General features: G+C 42.0%; 1 protein-coding gene across 1 annotated transcript in view; it reads left to right on the forward strand.

The window, feature by feature from the left end:
* Positions 1-19,861: 19,861 nt before the first annotated feature.
* The window catches only part of sdcbp2 (syndecan binding protein (syntenin) 2), a 28,588-nt gene continuing 27,091 nt past the window's right edge, over positions 19,862-21,358 (forward strand). The window contains exon 1 of the mRNA XM_082518071.1: positions 19,862-20,026. The gene's annotated coding sequence lies outside the window, so the exon portion shown is untranslated. The remainder of the gene's footprint in view (positions 20,027-21,358) is intronic.

Consider the following 21,358-nt stretch of genomic DNA (forward strand, 5'->3'; position numbering starts at 1 on the left):
TTAGATCGCGGCCACGCAGGTATGTCCGCTTCATTTATACGAAAGCAACAGCGATATTTTTCCACTGTTTCACCATAAATAAATATTATCAATGTAACTAAAGATAATGCAGCACTTGATCCTTTTATTGATGTCACACAGATACATACAGGTCATTTCCTAAAAAAGGGAAATGTACTATTAACATTCTATTACATGTATGTGATTATTACAGATGTAATTCATATTTCAGAGTAGTAATTGTAAATTACTTCGTGTAATCAAGATGAGAGACCACGGCTATAAAAGCGAAGGTGGATTTGGGAAGCCTGTCGCAGTCATATCCTGTCCGTATACGCGACCAACCCATTGCGGAAGGTGCAAGATTGATAAGGAGAGTCCTCAGAATTCAGCGTATATTGCGGGACAGACAGGATCCTTTAGCTCAGCGCGACAGTGTGCTCATAGAGAGATATCGATATTCCCGTGAGGGTATTATTTACTTAACCAACTTGTTGACGAGGGGGTGCAGGACCACCACCTGTCTTTTTTTCCTCTGCCCTTTTCTTGGTTGCTGTTATGAACAAACTAACAGAGTATTACAGGCCAGTATTACCTTGCCAAGAGACGCAAAGCAATCTAAGAGATAAATATTACCATTCTGTAGAATACTCCTGTATTCCACTTTTACTTGTTCCCATGTTCTTGTGGGTCCTGTTGTGGCTCTAATGTGAAAGGGGATATAATATAACATATTATAATATAATATAATGCCATATGATATTGGACAATATAGTGTCATATGATAGATCTACCCTACCGCCTACTGGTGTTGGCCAGAGGGGCCGATGGCGCGATATGGCAGCCTGGCTACAACCGTAGCTGCCTCCACCAGTGTGTGAATGTGGGAGTGAATGAATAGTGGTATCGTAAAGCGCTTTGGGTGCCTTGGAAAGCGCTATATAAACCCAATCCATTATTATTATTATTATTAAATTACCTACGAGTTTGATTTGTCAGCAACTTTCTGCCAGCCCTCTCTCCTTGCTTTTGCAGCCTTTGCAGTGTTCTCTTGCGTTTTAATTAAACTCTGAAACTCCTGAAATCCCTCACTCATGAGTTCTTGCTCTGCTGCCGGAAAATACCGAGCACGCCCCTTGGACATTTTCGCCGACCAATCAGCGGGTTGCCGATCAATGTTTCTACTATCGATGCGTAGCCCCTTTTACGACACCCAGTGATGTCACATTCCTGCGTCCAGCTGTAGTAATCGTCAACAGCAGGTGTGTTCGGGGAACCGGATTAGCGAGCTCACGGTTAGCGCGATGATTTGATCTTGGATGTGTCATTTGATCTTGGATGTAGTAAGCGACGTACGAAGAACGGGCCCCAGGTGACTACAGTCCCCGAGTCCTACTATCGTCAGCATTTGTCCTCTCATGAGATTAAGCCATTGTTTGAACTTTTAGAAGTTGAGGGTGCCAACGGTCAGTCTGTGCCTTACTTAGGCTACATTGAACTGCATGTCACTTTCCCAAAGGACTTCCTTGGCATTGAAGCTGAAGTGCCGACACTTGCCTTAGTTGTCCCCGATGTGCGCACAGCTTCTCAGTCCTTAGTGCTAATTGGGACAAACACATTAGATGTACTTTATGAGCTGTACTCTAACACATGCCATGAACTGCAGCTGAACCTGCCATATGGCTATAGGGCAGTTCTAAAAGTTCTTGAGTCACGACACAAACAGTCCAAAGACAGTAGTCTTGGTTTAGTGACGATGCACAACAAAGAGCCACAGTTGATTCCAGCAGGCCAAACTGTTGTTCTAGATGGTGCTGTAGCTGTGTCAGCCGGTAACGGTGAAAAGTCTGTCTTGTTAGAGTATCCACGAATGTCAGCCTTACCTGGTGACATCCTTGTGAAACCTTGTCTCATAGACCTACCTGAACGAGCACCTTACCTTGTACCAGTTATACTCACCAATGAATCCGAACATGATGTGACAATCCCTCTAAATTGTGTCATCGGAGAAGTCAGTGCATATCAAAGAGTTCTATCTCACGAACACTCAGTGAGAACTCCAAGATCCCGAACTGAGCAGAAGTCAAATGTAACATATAACTTTGACTCTTCCCCTATTAGCGCTGAATGGAAGGAGCGCATAACCGAAAAACTAAGCCAAATGCCCGAAGTGTTTGCACAGAATGATCTTGACTTTGGAAAGACGGATCAAGTGAAACACACAATCAGATTGTCAGATGAAACACCGTTCAAGCATAGAGCGCGTCCCATACATCCGAACGACCTGGAGGCAGTCCGTAAGCACCTCAAAGAACTGCAAGAAGCTGGCGTGATCAGGGAATCTACCTCCCCTTTCTCTTCACCCATTGTAGTCGTGCGGAAGAAAAATGGTGAAGTCCGCCTCTGTATCGACTACAGAAAGCTTAACGCGCAGACTATAAAAGATGCTTACGCTCTCCCCAATTTGGAGGAAACGTTTTCCACCTTGATCGGGTCGCAATGGTTCTCTGTCCTGGATTTAAAATCTGGGTACTACCAAATTGAGATGGAGGAGCTGGACAAACCAAAGACGGCGTTCGTATGTCCCATCGGCTTTTGGGAATTTAATAGAATGCCCCAAGGCATTACAAACGCCCCCAGCACATTCCAGCGGCTCATGGAGAAATGTATGGGCGACATGAACCTGCGCGAAGTGATCGTGTTTCTCGATGACATCATTGTATTCTCCAAGACACTTGAAGAACATGAGGCTCGCTTAATGAAAGTTCTTGATCGCCTGAAAGAATATGGGCTCAAACTCTCACCCGAAAAATGCAAATTTTTCCAAACTTCTGTCAGATATCTTGGGCATATTGTGTCCAGCAAGGGAGTGGAGACTGACCCTGAAAAGGTGGAAGCCTTAAGTACCTGGCCTGTGCCCCGTGATCTTAAACAGCTCCGCTCATTCTTAGGCTTTTCAGGGTACTACAGGCGGTTCATTAAGAACTATTCGAGTATCGTTAAGCCCCTCACTGACTTAACATCAGGCTACCCTCCTTTGCGCAAAAGCACAAAGCCTAAAGCTAAGTCTGACCAGTACCATGACCCCAAGACACCTTTCGGCGAGCGATGGACTCCCTCTTGTGATCTTGCTTTCAAAACCATCATTGAAAAGCTCAGTACTGCGCCTGTATTGGGTTTTGCTGACCCTAAACTGCCATATACGCTCCATACGGACGCCAGCACTACAGGGCTTGGCGCCGCGCTCTATCAAGAGCAGAATGGCCAGACTAGGGTGATAGCTTATGCAAGCCGTGGGTTGTCTAGGAGTGAATCTTGTTATCCCGCCCATAAGTTAGAGTTCTTAGCTTTGAAGTGGGCAGTAACGGAAAAGTTTGCAGATTACTTATATGGAAATCAGTTTACTGTCGTAACAGACAATAATCCTCTGACGTACATATTAACTACTGCTAAGATGGATGCCATGAGTTACAGATGGCTAGCTGCCCTGTCAACGTTTAGCTTTAAGCTCCAGTACAGAGCAGGCAAGCTTAACTCAGATGCAGATGGCCTTTCTGGACGGCCACATGGCGAGTTGCTTAACGACGCAGTGTCCCAAAAAGAGCTCGACCGCATACAGCAGTTCACACAGACTCACCTGTCCCTACCTGACAGCAGTTTAAGTCCTGAAGTAGTGTCTGCTATTTGTGAGAAACACCTTGTATGCAGCTCTCAAAATGACACCATCCCTTTGGTTCACTCGCTAGCCATTTCTGCAGCTGCCATTCCAGGTGACTTTGTCAATGAAAATGACTGTGGTGGTCTTCCTGTTATACCCCATATGTCCCTTGAACAGATCACAAACGAACAAAGAACAGACCCTTGTCTGAGGGAAGTTATTGCACAAATTGAAACTGGAGAAAAGGTCCCACCAACTGTGCGAGCTGACCTTCCTGACATCAACCTTCTACTCCGAGAGCTCAATCGATTGGAGATGCACAATAACATCCTGTATCGAACTCGCCAAGATGGAGGAGATGTTACCTACCAGCTTGTCTTACCTGAACAGCTCCGTGACTCAGTCTTCCAAAGCCTCCACTGTGACATGGGCCACTTAGGCACTGAACGTACCTTAGATCTTGCCCGAACAAGGTTCTATTGGCCTCGCATGGCAGCATATATAGAACATAAGATCAAAACATGCAACCGCTGTGTAAGACGTAAAACTCCTCCAGAAAAAGCAGCTCCACTTGTGAATATCAAATCCACCAGACCCCTCGAATTAGTCTGCATGGACTTCCTGTCCATTGAGCCTGATCGAAGTAATGTAAAGGATGTGCTTGTATTAACCGATCATTTCACGAAATATTCATTAGCCATCCCTACCAGCAATCAGAAAGCTCAGACCGTTGCAAAAGCCCTTTGGGACAACTTCATAGTCCACTACGGGATACCCGAACGATTGCATAGCGATCAAGGTCCCGACTTTGAGTCCCACATTATCCAAGAGCTTTGCAAGATCATGGGCATTCGCAAAATCCGGACAACACCCTATCACCCCAGAGGAAACCCGGTAGAACGTTTCAATAGAACGTTACTAAGTATGCTAGGTACTCTTGAGGAAAAGGACAAAACTCAGTGGCACAACTATGTCAAACCACTCGTTCATGCGTACAATTGTACGAAAAATGATACAACCGGTTTTGCCCCATATGAGTTAATGTTTGGCCGTCAGCCAAGATTGCCAGTCGATCTAGCATTTGGGCTGCCCTTTAACAACAAAAGTTTCAAGTCGCATTCTCAGTACATAACAAAACTAAAGGCAACTCTACAAGAGACCTACAAACTAGCAACAGACCATGCTAACAAAATGGCAGAAAGAAACAAAACAAGATTTGATATGCGAGTGAAACCCTCAAAACTAGAGCCAGGTGACAGAGTTTTGGTGCGTGCAGTCCGTCTCAGAGGCAAGCACAAGCTAGCCGACAAGTGGGAGACTGATATTCACGTTGTGGTGAACCAAGCAGGTGACTTGCCCGTCTACAGTATAAAACCCCTAACAAAAGAGGGCCCAGTCCGCACAGTCCACCGCGATCTCTTGCTCCCTTGTGGTTTTCTTGCCCCTGTTGAAGAGAAACCTGTCCAACTAACTCATGTACGCAAACCAAAAACAAGGCAATCACCTAAACAACATGAGGAATGTGATCATTCAGAACTGGAAGATGAGGATATCTGTTGGTTCAGAGAGGAACCTCTTCAAGAGCCCATAAAGGTCACTCGAGTCTATGAGATTCCCCAGCCAAAGACACACCCTAATGATCACGATCATACTGAAACTCATTTGCCTGGAGGAGACAACTTACATGAACATGACAACCTGCCTGGAGGAGACAACTTACATGAACATGACAACTTGATTGGAGCTGACAATTTAACCGGATGTGACAACTTACCTGAATGTGGAAATCCACTTGGATATGGAAGCCTAGAGGAGAGTGAAACCATGGTGGAACACTCAACCACTGACAATGAAAGCGAGAGTGATGCCAACTTACCCGATGGATCTACCTGTGATGGGCCAGTGGAAGAAGACAACTCAAATGATAATCAAGCAAACTCAAGTCAGTCAAATACTGAGAGTGAAGCCACAGCGACTGTAAGGCGCTCAGAGAGAACAAGAACCCAACCAGAACGACTGCAATATAGTCGGTTGGGAAATCCTCTCGTTTCCATTGCCCAGTCCCTGTTTCAAGGTCTAAGCCTGGCTTTTACCAGTGCCTTGACAGAACAAGATTCTGTGGTCATCCCCATGAAGGCTGGTTCCCCTGTCATTACCGTTTAGCTATCCCATGCAAAGGGACTTGCATGATTCTAAGAGGGGATAGTGTAACCCAGTGTTAAAAACGGGATTAAAAGTATAAATATTCATACTCTCACGATGGGAATAAATATTGATAAAAACAAAATTAATTATAATAAATACTGATAAAAAGCATGTAAACATAAGTTTAATATGTACATATGTATATGTGGTATATAGATGGTGTGGGGGCAGGACTTAGTCCTTTAGAGTGTGTTTGTCAGATCCACTGAGCGACCAATCATTGGCCGGTCTGACCCTCCCCCCAGTCTGTGCGCTGCTGAGACACCTGTGCGTGCCTTCGTGTGCCAGTAAGATACGCCAGAGACACAGACGGTGAAAGATCAGTTTACCCGTGCGGCGAAGAAGCTAGCTGGATAGTGAAAGTCCTTTTTTCGGCGAGAATAATAAGAGTGATACTGTATTCCAGAGGCCGTGAGCCAACGTGAGCACTGTGAAGCCCCGTGTAGCATTTGTTGCTTCGCATGGTCAGGTTTTTTCCTTTGCTTATTTGGATTGGATTGGTTTTGAGGACCTGAGAAGAATCGAGGATCCCTTTTCCAGTACGGGATGGCGAGCCCAGCCCAAAGAGCCGGATGAACTGGTAGATTGTAACCCGACTGGTTACAAACACACTGAGTGACTACTGAACATTGAAAGACTGAAATTGACTTTTAAAAAAAAGACACAAAAGACAATATATCCTTAGGTCGACCATTTGTGGGGTTTATTTTATTTTGTTTTCAAGAAGCGCGCTCTACTTTTGTTAAATGTGCACAACTTTAATAATTGCTAATAAATGCAATTGTGTTTTCTACACCTACTGTGTACAAGTCCTCTGTTGTCATACACCCTTGGCTCCTACGAATCTAGAACCTGTCTGATCTGGTCCATATTTCCCTTCTGTCCGCGTACTGTGGTTAAAGGTAACTATACTGCCCGCACTACATGCAAAGAAGGCAAGAGGTAGCACTAACAGGTCTAGTATTGCACCACCAGTGTTACACATCCCTACTCTAACACAGCTGAATCAAATGGTTTGATTACCTCTTCAGCATGCCATCATGTTTGGCAAAGGCCTGATAACAAGCCATTCATTTGATTCAGGTGTGTGGGAACAAGGATGCAAAGCTGCAGGACGGTAGCTCTCGAGGACCGGGATTGGGCACCCCTGACTTATCTGATAGGACCTTCACTGTTAGAGCAAACAAGTTCACCTCCCTGACCTGCAGGTTAGAGTTCAGTTTTGGATCCATTATTATTTTCTTTCTACATGCATTCTCTAGTTGGCATTATTCAATCTTTTAATAACATTTCTTATCATTTCTATGCCGATGACAATCAGCAGTATATGTCTTTTAAGCTTCATCACCTAAACATCACCGAATTTAGGATCTTCTTGCTGTGAGGCAACAGTGCTAATCACCGAGCCATGGTGCTGCCCAAGAACTAATTTTCTACAATTGCTTTGTAATAATTTATAATAATTTGCTTCTACATGGCAATTTTGAAATAGGCAAATAATTACCAGTAGAACTTGCATCAAGATTCTGTTTCTTCAGAATCTGTTACTTCACAGTTACCTTGCCTCAGTATTAATGAGTCACTGTTAATGACAGACAGCAATGTGGGACCATTGCTGGTGAGTCCCAGAAAGGACAGAAGGAGGTAATATATCTAAGGATATTATGACAAGGATTTCATTTGACCTGTTACTGAAGTTAAACCATTCATTGTAATTGGAGAAAAAGAAGTAGATGATCCAGGGCACCAAGGACCATTTTCATGAGGGGAGCCATTTGAGGAGATTTTTGATCTCAAGTCCATCAACTTATTTACAAAGTGATTGAGAAATGTATTGCAATCATCATCAGACAGCTGAGTTGGAGAACAAACAATACTGTTGATAATCTCAAATAATACCCTTGGATTATTCTTATGACAATTTACGAGATTATTGAAATAAGAGTATTTAGCCTCTTTCACTGACTTATTACACTCAACAAAAATATAAACGCAACACCTTTGTTACTGCTCCCATTCCCCATGGGATGGACGTAGAGACCTAAAATTCATTCCAGATACACAATATAACCATCCCTCCCAAACAGTGGTCACAAATCAGTCCAAATGTGTGGTAGTGGGCACATCTGTTATATTGAGATAATCCATCCCACCTCACAGGTGTGCCACATCAGGATGCTGATCTGACATCATGAGTAGTGCACAGGTGTACCTCAGACTGCCCACAACAAAAGGCCACCCTGGAATGTGCAGTTTTTTGCGCTATTGGGGGTCTGGGGACCCAGAACCGGTCAGTATCTGGTGTGACCACCATTTGCCTCATGCAGTGCAACACATCGTCGCATGGAGTCTATCAGATTGTCAATTGTGGCCTGTGGAATGTTGGTCCACTCCACTTCAATGGCTGTGCGAGGTTGTTGGATATTCGTGGGAACTGGTACACGCTGTCGTATACGCCGGTCAAGCACATCCCGAACATGCTCAATGGATGACATGTCCGGTGAGTATGCTGGCCATGCAAGAACTGGGACATTCTCAGCTGCCATCTGCTCTGAACAATGTGAACCATGATTCATCCGTGAAGCGCACACCTCTCCAACGTGCCAGATGCCATCAAATGTGAGCATTTGCCCACACAAGTCTGTTACGGCGACGAGCTGGAGTCAGGTCAAGACCCCGATGAGGACGACGGGCATGCAGTTGAGCGTCCCTGAGACGGTTTCTGACAGTTTGTGCAGAAATTGTTTGGTTGTGCAAACCAATTGTTCCAGCAGCTGTCTGGGTGGCTGGTCTCAGACGATCTTGGAGGTGAACCTGCTGGATGTGGAGGTCCTGGGCTGGTGTGGTTACACAAGGTCTGCGGTTGTGAGGCCGGTTGGATGTGCTGCCATATTCTCTGAAACGCCTGTGGAGACGGCTTATGGTTGAGAAATGAACATTCAATGCACGGGCGACAGATCTGGTTGACATTCCTGCTGTCAGCATGCCAATTGCACGCTCCCTCATTGCTTGTGGCATCTGTGGCATTTTGCTGTGAGACAAAACTGCACATTCCAGGGTGGCCTTTTGTTGTGGGCAGTCTGAGGTACACCTGTGCACTACTCATGATGTCAGATCAGCATCCTGATGTGGCACACCAGTGAGGTGGGATGGATTATCTCAATATAACAGATGTGCTCACTACCACACATTTGGACTGATTTGTGACCACTGTTTGGGAGGGATGGTTATATTGTGTATCTGGAATGAATTTTAGGTCTCTACATCCATCCCATGGGGAATGGGAGCAGTAACAAAGGTGTTGCGTTTATATTTTTGTTGAGTGTATATAAGCCAAGAATCTCTGAATTATTGCAAGATGAATATGAGTAGGCCCTGATACATGTTGAACAAAGTTAAAAGAGTCTGTAATGCTCAGGAATTCCTTAGTGATACCATTTGATGGATCTTCTGCATGAATATAAGTCCCTAACAGTGATGACCATGCCAAACCTAATAGTGGGAGTTAAAAAGACTTGAAATACTGACAGAAAAGATTAAGCAGACCCAGGAGGTGGAAGATAAATTAAAATATCATACATGAGCTGATCTCTTCCAATTTTGATCATAATCATCTCGAAAGAGCTGTAAAAGCTCGAAGAGATCACCTGGTATAAAAATGTATTGCGGGGCATAGCTATAAAAGATAAAGATGAAGCTGACGAAGTAGTACAAGGAAACCGTCTCTCTTCCCCCGCTGCCTCCGATGAGTCCTCCAAAGCAAAGGTGGAATGACCGGCAAGAGTGGAGATATGCTGGGTGCTGCGACGCACTCAAGCATTCTGTGCTGGCACGCGATGGCGCTAAACATGTTTAAGACATTTATAGCACTTATTTAATTCAGCTTCACAGACAGAGTTACATCTATGTCAGTTTTTGAGAGTAGGATTTTGTAGTGTAAATTAGCCCTTATACTAATAGTATAATGCAAATAAATAAATCAGCGATCTTTTACAATATACATATAAAAAGAATCATGTTTTATACTGATCCAGAGTCAGGGTGAGCAGCAGACATGTACTAGCAACCTACTTTTTCAAGGTGCATTTAAGTCACCTTGCTTTTCAATATTTACAACCATATAGGCACACTACATCACAGAGAAATGTAGTCACAGTAGTCAAAAAATGGTCTTAAATTGCAGAACGAAGGCAGGAGCCAAACAGGAGACATTTTATAAGTAGAGAATGAACTTATTATACACTAGAACAGTTGACTGTGAGCACACAATATCACCAACACATTTCCAATTTCTTTGCAATTTTCATGCTTGGGGGGGGGGGGGGGGGGGGGGGGTCATGCTTAAAAACTACATGCAAACGCAGAAGAATGTCCTCTTTTTAGTTTCAAAGATTCATGAGGGGTACTCCCCAAAGTCTGACCTGAATATATGAGAGATATATATATATATATCTCTATCTCTCTATATATATATATATATAGATATATCTCTCTCTCTCTATATATATATATATCTCTATATCTCTATATCTCTATATATATATATATATATCTCTATATATATATATCTCTATATATATATATATATATATATATATATATCTCTATATATATATATATATATATATATATATATATATCTCTATATATATATATATATATATATATCTCTATATATATCTCTATATATATATATCTCTATATATATCTCTATATATATATATCTCTATATATATCTCTATATATATATCTATATATATATCTCTATATATATATATATATATATATATATATATATATATATATATATATATATATATATATATATATATATATATATATATATATATATATATATAGTTGTTTAACTAACTAGTGATAGTATGTCAAGAGTGAGCGAGACGTCGATTCACTGATCCACACTACTAGAATTTACAGCAATGACCTCTGAATGTTCATGTCACGAGATGGTAAATAAGAGAGGGAAAGTAGTCAGAACTGAGGGAATGCACTCCCAGGAGGCAACATTGCAGACATCGAGGACAGCTACAAATATCTGGGAACCCAGGGACTAGGACCTGGAGTTTTAAACTAAGCATTTAGTATTGCTCCACTCTTTCCCTGACTCACAAAGCATCACATGATGTCACAAAATGTTATTGATCAGTTGCAATGATGGTCTTAGAACAGTATTAATCAAGATATTGTTAGAATAACACCAACACGGGGATAGCTGACTGTTAGCGGGACATCCATTCGGTAATTCCTCTGGCACGTTTGTCCTTCTTATTAAAGTCAGCTGCTGAGAGCTCACACTGTTCTCTGTGTACAAATCAGCCTGACTCGCCAGATGTTTGGATCCATATTTGACTATTAAGCACATTTTGGCTATAATGTTTGGTCTTCTGTGAAGTGTCAGCTACCTTTGTAGCTTATCTATGACATGTTGTCATTTATTTGACACAATGTAGCTCCATGGTTGACCAGCACTTTAAGAAGTTGTGCAACTTGTTACTAAAATGTTCTCTTTTTATGTTGGGGCCCCTTATTATTTATCTTAATTTTTTTACAGTGCACAGCGATCCAGCCAGATAAAAAGACAGCCTCATGGCACTGTGACGTTAAGCTCCACTGATCTCCCCTACACCCCTTTGATGCATATTTGCTTTGTGCTTAAAATATGGCACTCATTAAATTATAAATTCTACCCTTCCTGTGCATCACTTTAGGTATAAATTCAAATGGTTATTATCTCTTGGCATAAGCACATTTGCAATACTAATCTATCATCGAATTCCCAGGGCCTCCATCTGTACCAGCTGAGAGGCTGCCAACAAGGACAAACCAGTCAATAAAAACAAAAAAAAAACAACAAAAAAAACCCAATAAACATTTTAGTGCATTCTTTTATCTTTACAGTGTCCCCCCCCCCCCAAAAAAAAATAAAGCCCACAAAATGTGCAGGGTACCAGGAAAACACTCCCAAAACAGTTCAGGGGGCCGGCCTTGAGGTCGACGGCCCAAGAGTCCAGAAAACAGCTCAGGGGGTTGACCATGAAGCCAGCGGCGGCGACGGAGCAGGTCTTAACAGTCTTTGATTTAACAGTTTTCACAGTCTCAGACTTTACGTGGCCAGGTTTAGAAAAAACAGACTTGGCAAAAGTGGGTTTTAGCTTATTTCCACCACGATGAACAGTCTTAGGACTAAAAATCTCAGAGGAATGTATATTGTCATTAACTAGCTCGTGAGGAGCTAAACCAAAACTGGCCTCCCAATCCAAATCATCATCGAGAAAAGAGATCCCGAAGGTGTCTGAGGTGAGATTATAGTCATTTCTGTTTATTGGCTCAGGAGTGTGGGAAATGTAGTCATTTCGACTCACCACCACAAGTTGCTCAGAATTGTCCATATGACGGCAGCGTGGGCGCCGCTTTCCTCGGGAGGAGCAACGCTGTGGCTCCAGCAAGGAATGTGTGTCCGAAGTTAAACGAAGACCTCCCACTTGTAGTGTAGGTAGCACAAGTGCAGGCGAAGTAGCAGGTGAAGCAGCATGGCAACTCCGGGCACCCCCCAGAGCTTAACGAGTCCCATGAAAAATGTGCCCATAGTGGGGGTGAGCCATGGCCTCCACCGGAGCTCCTCCTCTAGCTGGGAGAGAGCTACCTGTCGGCGCTCGTGCAGTTCAACGTCTGCTGGGTCCATGTTCTGGTCGCGATCTTCTGTTATGAAACGGCTGTGTGCAGGCAGGAGTGGTGATATGAAAGACCCAAAATGCAGACTCACGGAAATCAAAGGTGAAGTTAAATACAGCTTTAATGCTGAACTCCACAAAAAAGTAACAAAACTGAGACTCCAAGGTAAACTTTACACAGACAGAACACACAGCAAAACAAGGGTAGATCACAACACGGACACAGAGAAACACAGGGCTTAAATACACAAATGGAGCAATCAGGGAATAGGTAACAGGAGGGAAACAGCTGGGGCAAATCAGGCCTAACGAGACAAAGGAAGCAAAACCAGACACATTTACATGAGACACGGACTTTCAAAGTAAAACAGAAAACATAACACAGACTGAACTTACAGACTCACAGGCAGGCACTACAACAGAGGGAACAGAGACGTGGGACCAGGGCAGACAGACACTGACTGGACACGGGGATATAGCAGACAGGGGAGACTGCAACTAAAGATTACACAGAGACATAAACCATAAGACAGAGCTCTAACAAAGAAACCAAAGACTAGAAATGATAAATAATATAATAAACTCAAAAACCCTGGGTCAATGACCCAGGCATCCTAACAAATATACATTATGCACACCGTAGATTTATTCATGTCATAAGTGTAGACACTTCTGAGACCCTGTGTTTTAACCTATGGCATAACCTGATCTGTACCTCCAGTGCAGAAAGCCAGTAAAAATAATAACAAACTGTGTATTCATTACAGACTGTTGAGGACATTGTACTGTGATGTTTGATGTGTGTTGGCTCTCCTGCACGCAGTAATAAATAGCTTGACCACAGCTCTTTCTGTGTTGCAGACTTTTTTTTTTTTTTTTTTTTTACAAAATTCCACGACAGTAGACACACATTTTTCCCATACCTAAGGACTCTCCAGCTAACACTTCAGTGAAAAAATTTGGGTAAGACACTGAAACTAGACTAGACTAGCAGATTAGCCAAAGATTGAACCACCAACCTTCCAATTAGAAGAAGCCCTGCGCTACCTCCTAAGCCACAGGTTCCACCAGTCACAGGGTGCTCCGGTTAGCATTTAATTGGAAAGTTGAATTAAAGAAGAAAATGTGGTACAGTAGGAACATTATTGACAGGGCCCACCAGTAAAGTCCCTGTGCTCCCTCAGCTGAATTCTACTGATACACTAATTCATGCAGTATGGTAATGAAAAATTTAAATACCCATATCACTGTTAATGTATTGAAATGCAAGCTCAATTTAATTATTTAGTTCACAGTAGTTTAGTGCTTCTGCAGCATAAATGGGAACCAGCATGAATGAGGGGGACACTGAATGGATGGGCCTGTGCAGGTCAGTCTTTGAAAAGTACTCACCATGAGTCTTTCAAACTAAAAAGAGGTCATCTACACATCACTTTGTGCATTTAGTTTTAAAGCATGGCCCTATTGGAAAACTGCAAAATAAATGGAAATGTGTTGATGATATTGTCTGCTTACAGTCAAATGTTCAAGATTGTGATGAGTTCATTGAGCCAGAGAAAATGTCTCCCCATTTGTCAGTTGGTTTGCTTCTAGAATCTAAGACATATACTTTTGCACATTTATAACTATGGTTACATTCCTCTGAGTGTACAGTCTATGCCTTTGTAAATATGCATAGCATTTGCTAATTATTTATTTCATCATCATCATCATCATCATCGTTTATTTATATAGCACTTTAAAAACGCACCAGGCAGACCAAAGTGCTGAACAACACAAAAACAAAGAAAAGCAAAACATAGTATAAAATAATAGGAGGGATGTCAGTTTCCCGCAGAGTTAAAAGCCAGGGAATAAAAATAGGTTTTCAATCTGGACTTAAAGAGCTGCACTGAAGACGCTTGTCTAATATGAAGGGGAAGGCTGTTCCAAAGCTTCGGAGCCGCAATTGAGAAAGCTCAATCTCCTCTGAGTTTCAGCTGCGACTTAGGGACTGGCAACAGCAATTGATCAGCTGAACGGAGCAAACGAGTAGGAACATGAGGCTTCACCAAATCGGATAAATAAACAGGGGCCAGACCGTTTAAAGATTTAAAAACCAATAAAAGGACTTTAAAACGGATCCTAAAAACAATAGGAAGCCAATGTAGTGAAGCCAGAACCAGAGTGATGCGGTCAAATTTCCTTCTACCAGTTAAAAAACGTGCCGCCGCATTTTGCACTAATTGCAAGCGTGACAGGGTGCCTAACCCAACCCCAATTAAAAGGGAATTGCAATAGTCCAAACGTGAGGTAATAAAGGCATCAATAAGAGTTTCCAAACTGTGTTTGGAAAGGAAAGGCTGGACCTTCGCTAGGTGTCTGAGGTGATAAAAAGCCGATTTTACCACCCCATTTACATGACCATCAAAGGTAATAATAATGGATTGGATTTATATAGTGCTTTTCTAGGCACCCAAAGCACTTTACAATACCACTATTCATTCACTCTCACATTCATACACTGGTGGAGGCAAGCTACAGTTGTAGCCACAGCTGCCCTGGGGCAGACTGACAGAAGCGAAGCTGCCATCGGCCCCTCTGGCCAACACCAGTAGGCAAGTAGGGTAAAGTGTCTTGCCCAACGACACAACGACCAGGACAGAGAGCCCAGGGATCGAACCGGCGACCTTCTGGTTACAGATGCGATTCCCAACCCCCTGAGCCACGGTCGCCACGGTAAGTGCGGAATCAAAATTCACACCAAGATTTACGATTGAACTTTTCAGATAGGAGGTCAAAACACCAAAATGAGCATCTGGAGAAACAATAGAGCAATGCGGGCCAAATAAAATTGCTCCCGTTTTATGATCATTAAAATTTAAAAAGTTATTTGCCATCCACACTTTAACTTCACTGAGACAGTCAAGTAAAGATTGACAGGGAGAAGTAACCAGGTGGCTAAAAGGTAAATAAAGCTGACAATCATCAGCATACAAGTGAAAAGATACTTTATGTTTTCGAAATATCGCACCAAGAGGGAGTAAATACAGCGAAAAGAGTAATGGCCCAAGGATAGATCCCTGGGGCACACCCCAATGCAGAGGAGCCACAGAAGATGCAGCTAACCCCAGCTTAACACAGAAACCTCTGTCAGAAAGGTATGACTTTATCCATATCCAGTTAAATATATCTTATAGGAGACACACACAGTGATATTTGAGAAGTGAAATGAAGTTTATTGGATTTACAGAAAGTGTGCAATAATTGTTTAAACAAAATCAGGCAGGTGCATAAATATGGGCACTGTTGTCATTTTATTGATTCCAAAACCTTTAGAACTAATTATTGGAACTCAAATTGGCTTGGTGACCCCTGACCTACATACACAGGTGAATCCAATAATGAGATAATTTAAGGGGGTCAATTGTAAGTTTCCCTCCTCTTTTAATTTTCTCTGAAGAGTAGCAACATGGGGGTCTCAAAACAACTCTCAAATGACCTGAAGACAAAGATTGTTCACCATCATGGTTTAGGGGAAGGATACAGAAAGCTGTCTCAGAGATTTAAGCTGTCTGTTTCCACAGTTAGGAACATATTGAGAAAATGGAAGACCACAGGCTCAGTTCAAGTTAAGGCTTGAAGTGGCAGACCAAGAAAAATCTCGGATAAGCAGAAGCAACGAATGGTGAGAAGAGTCAGAGTCAACCCACAGACCAGCAAAGACCTACAACATCATCTTGCAGCAGATGGAGTCACTGTGCATCCTTCAACCATTCGGCGCACTTTACACAAGGAGATGCTGTATGCGAGAGTGATACAGAGGAAGCCTTTTCTCCGCCCACAGCACAAATAGAGCTGCTTGAGGTATGCTAAAGTACATTTGGACAAGCCAGCTTCATTCTGGAATAAGGTGCTGTGGACTGATGAAACTAAAATTGAGTTATTTGGGCATAACAAGGGGCGTTATGCATGGAGGGAAAAGAACACAGCATTCCAAGAAAAACACCTGCTACCTACAGTAAAATATGGTGGTGGTTCCACCATGCTGTGGGGCTGTGTGGCCAGTGCAGGGACTGGGAATCTTGTCAAAGTTGAGGGACACATGGATTCCACTCAGTATCAGCAGATTCTGGAGACCAAATGTCCAGGAATCAGTGACAAAGCTGAAGCTGCGCCGGGGCTGGATATTTCAACAAGACAATGACCCGAAACACTGCTTAAAATCCACTAAGGCATTCATGGAGAGGAACAAGTACAACGTTCTGGAACGGCCATCTCAGTCCCCAGACCTGAATATTATTGAAAATCTGTGGTGTGAGTTAAAGAGAGCTGTCCATGCTCAGAAGCCATCAAACCTGAATGAACTAGATGTTTTATAAAGAGGAATGGTCCAAAATACCTTCAACCACAATCCAGACTCTCATTGGAACCTACAGGAAGCGTTTAGAGGCTGTAATTTCTGTAAAAGGCGGATCTACTAAATATGGATTTCATTTCTTTTTTTGTGGTGCCCAAATTTATGCACCTGCCTGATTTTGTTTAAACAATTATTGCACACTTTCTATGAATCCAATAAATTTCATTTCACTTTTCAAATATCACTGTGTGTGTCTGCTATATGATATATTTAACTGACATTTTTTTTTATTGTAACAACCAATGATTTATATAGGAAAATGATAACTATTAATAAGGTTGCCCAAACCTTTGCATCCCACTGTACATCCATTTCTGCAGCATGGTCAGGCCTATATGGTAACCCAACCACAATCATAAAAAAGGCTGCTGATTTGACAGTTGTTGATCATGAACAACCTCCACAAATTGGGTAGGCCATTGAAGGACCTTCAGGACTGGCTCTTACATAGTGCTTTTCTACTCTGCGTGAGCCATCAAAGCACTTCATAATACAAACATTAATCACACACATTTTTCCTATACCTAAGTGCTCTCCATCTAACACGTCAATGGAACAACTTGGGTAAGATACTGAAACTGCAACTCCTTGGAGACTAGAGCAGCCAGAGATTGAACCACCAACCTTCCAATTAGAGGATGACCAAAAGAGAGTGTGATCCACCAGTCTATATCTGCTGTGATTACAGCCCGGTACAGGTATAAATCCACAAAAGCACCACGAGGTTCCCGCACAAACTAATGAATCAGATCTAGCTGCTAATCGTTAGCGTCACGGCTAATTCACATCGCTACCAATAACTTATATACTAATGACACATAGTGGGGATCAACGGCCAACTTTCCCACATTCTCTGCAACCCCGTGGACTCATCTGTAGATACATTTTAAGTTATTTACCATCTTGTATCTGCTTACCTGCAAATATATATATATTGACATAGCACAACGTTACACACTTATCAAGTCTCACACAACACACAACTCAAGGCGCACTGCCTTGTGGTTAGTGGCTGGTCTTATTTATTCCCGCTAGAGCTGCTCATTTTAGGGGATACTCCCTCTTGTGGTGTAACGGAGGAATAACTACCCTTCCTGCACTATGTCATTTTTGGAGACTGGAGCACGCATTATTTTACCACAATCAAAGAAAATACATATTTGAACAATAAGACCATTTAACTAACTATAATATTGTAACTAAAGATTATCGCACATTCACCCAATGTATATACTACACACACACACACACACACACACACACATATATATATATATATATATAATGTTTTTCCTCTACACCCCCCCCCCCCCCCCCCCAATTTTTTTGCACATGTCGAGGAGCGTGTCAGGCTACATTTCACTGTGTGTTATACTTGTATAACTATGCATGTGACAAATAAAGAACCTTGACCTTGGGGGGTGCCCTGTTTTGTCCACAATGTCTTTCTTGTCCTTACACCTGTATTACCTCCTAAGGCACAGGTCCCAGCTTTGTTCCAAACAAAAATAAAACAAAATGATGAAAAGAAGATTGGACTCTTTGCCCTTAATACCAAGAGTCATGTCTGGAGGAAACAGGCACTGCTCATCACCTGACCAATACCACCCCTAAAATAAAGCATGGTGGTAGCAGCACCAAGCGCCAAGCAATTTTTCTTCAGCAGGAATTAGAAGACTAGTTGGGTTTGATTCAGGAATTTATAGAGACATGCTTGATGATAATCTGCTCCAGAGTGCTCTGGATGTCAGACTTGGTCAAAGGACAAAAACCCAAAGCACACAGCCAAGATAACAAAGCAGTGGCTTCAGCACTCTGTGAATATCCCTGAGTGTTCCAGGCAGAGCCCAGACTTAAAACCTCTGCAGAGATCTTAAAATGGCTGTGCACTGACACTCCCCATCCAACCGAGGTCTTCAAAGTCAGCTTAATAATAACTAGTTCAAAATTCAACAAAAGTGCCTTATAACTTAGAAACTATGATTCTTACAGCATATGATTCTTAAAGCATGTTGTGTATTGTCAATATGTAGAACATACTGTATAGAAGTTTAAAACATCATTGTCACATTTGACCTCTGACCTCTCCTTAACATGGATGTATTGACAGCAAGAATGACAGACAGAATTTTAAATTCTACAAACGATATTTTAAGTGTCCAAAAAGGACTGGATTGATTATGATGTAGAACACAGAGTATGTTTAAAACTGCTGAGTCATAAAGCCTCTTGCAAACCAGGTGATTTCTTTATTTGATATATTCTGCTGACTACAGGCTATTTACGGACATAAGGAAAGATATCAGACATAAAAAACACATAGAAACATTGTAAAATCACTTTTTTTGGCTGATGATTACTGTTTGGCCCTCCCTCACTTTGTACTCTGGTAGCAATAAGTCTGAGTCTGACTCCTCTTCTACAACTATGAGTAAAGTCCTTCCTTCCTCACTCTGCCCTCAGCTTACTTAAATATTGACATGGGTGGAGGTATTAGTAAGACTTGTTGTCCACTACAAAGGACACTGAGTGAACGTTTAGTTTTGAAAGAAATGCCTGTAACCTGAAGTTAAGAGTGTCATACTGAAGAAGAAGTTTGCAACATAATCACTTAACCTCCTTTTTTTCCTATGAGCTACAATGACGTCGCTCTGAAAACAAAGTCCATGTTGTCTTTTAGCTTAACCCAGCATGGCCTCTTCACAGTACAGTAGGATTCATTTATACTGAATTGCGCTTGAGTTAAAAGTCTTAGACTCATGTTCCCCAAAGAGAACAAAAATGAACAATTGTCTTATCATTAATTACCGATGATCACAATGTTTTCGTATAATTATGGTCCTGGTGAGTTAATATTCATGTGACCGGTACTGGGCGTGGCTTACAACGTCAATACTGATTGACGTGGTTGGCACGACCAGGAAGCCAGGAGTGACATCACTTTCCAGAAGTCCCCTTCAGGTTTGATCGGCGGAGAGCCACAGCGAAGCAGAGACAAGAAAAAAAAAGGCGTTCGCTGCTATCTGAAATTCAGGAGCGTTTAAGCTGACTTTTCAACCAAAAATTTAAAAGGTAAGACGGCATTTACCAAATTGTTGTAGCAAAGCCTTCCTAGTATTAACTGTTACATCCTGACTTCGTGTACCTTACAAGCTAACGTCGTTACGGCTAGCTCTCTGCGTTCCTGCTGTTTATGTCGGAACAAAGGGGGTCTGCTTCTCGGCTCCTCCGCTGCTTTTCTCTTGATATGCACACCTCCCAGTGTGTTCTCATTTCAGCTATTTTTTTTTAGCAGCGTTATGACTGCCCAAAATGTACCCGTCGTCTTAAAGCACCTCATTAATATTTAATGGCTGTGCGGTAAGGTTAGCTAACGGTTATTCGCAACACTTTAGTGTCGTAAAACTTAATGATTGTCATATGATTTAGACGCAACTGAACGACCTCATTAAAGTCATAAAGACGCTTAGCCATTATTAGAGTATTATGGCAATGGCGAACCTGATATTACTGACCAGTCGTCTGAAAAATGCAGTTCCTGTGTTGTTATAGCGTTAAAACAACAGCCTAAAGCATAACGGTATGCTAGCTATCTTAAGTCCTGTAATGTAACGTGGTACAGATAAATAGGGCACATTAGCAAGGGTGTGGGCTTTTTTTTTTTTTACCTTTTCAGTCCTTCTCCCTCCCTCTTTCGTTTTCCCAGCCATGTCAGTAGACCGGAATAAGCTGCCAGGAAGACCACATTCTTAGATCGAACCAATTCGTTCAGGCTTACTGAAGTTGGCCTTCTCTTTTCTTTCCACTATCCATCCAAGCTTTTTGCTTCGCTGGCTCCATATTATCAGGCTGAATAGAAGTGATGAAAAGTGCTTTAATTCAGTATTTTAGTTTTTGGGGAACTTGGACTTTGCTTGCACTCTTCTATTCGATCCTGCTTCACACTCCCAGGACAGAGTTATTGTTGTTTTGTCTATTTTGTCTGTTTTCGTTTTAATTTCTTTTCTTTTTAAATATTTTTCTTAGTTTTCACAGTGGGTCTGCTCTTTAGTTTTGTGCTTTTTTTAAAAAAAATATACTTTTACTAGTATTGTATTAGTTTAGTTTTTATTCATAATAAGTGAAGGGTTGAGGGAGCATATTTATCAAGTGCAAGTCATAACAAATATATAAGGTATAACAATAATATAAATGTAAAATAATGTAAAAGATGGCTGCTGCTGCTACTGTAAAGCCACCTACTGTCATGCTTAGTCATTCTGTAAAGAATACGCTGCTTTATCCAACTTCTTGATTCATTTGGGGACCATAATTTCCAAAATAAACATTGTATTTTATTCAAAACTAGTAATATAGAACATGGATTCAGGAAATAGGAAAGTGTTTATTGAAGTCATGGATTAG

This window comes from Aulonocara stuartgranti (assembly GCF_965226115.1).
Source record: "Aulonocara stuartgranti genome assembly, chromosome: 20".
In the NCBI taxonomy this organism is placed as follows: domain Eukaryota; kingdom Metazoa; phylum Chordata; class Actinopteri; order Cichliformes; family Cichlidae; genus Aulonocara; species Aulonocara stuartgranti.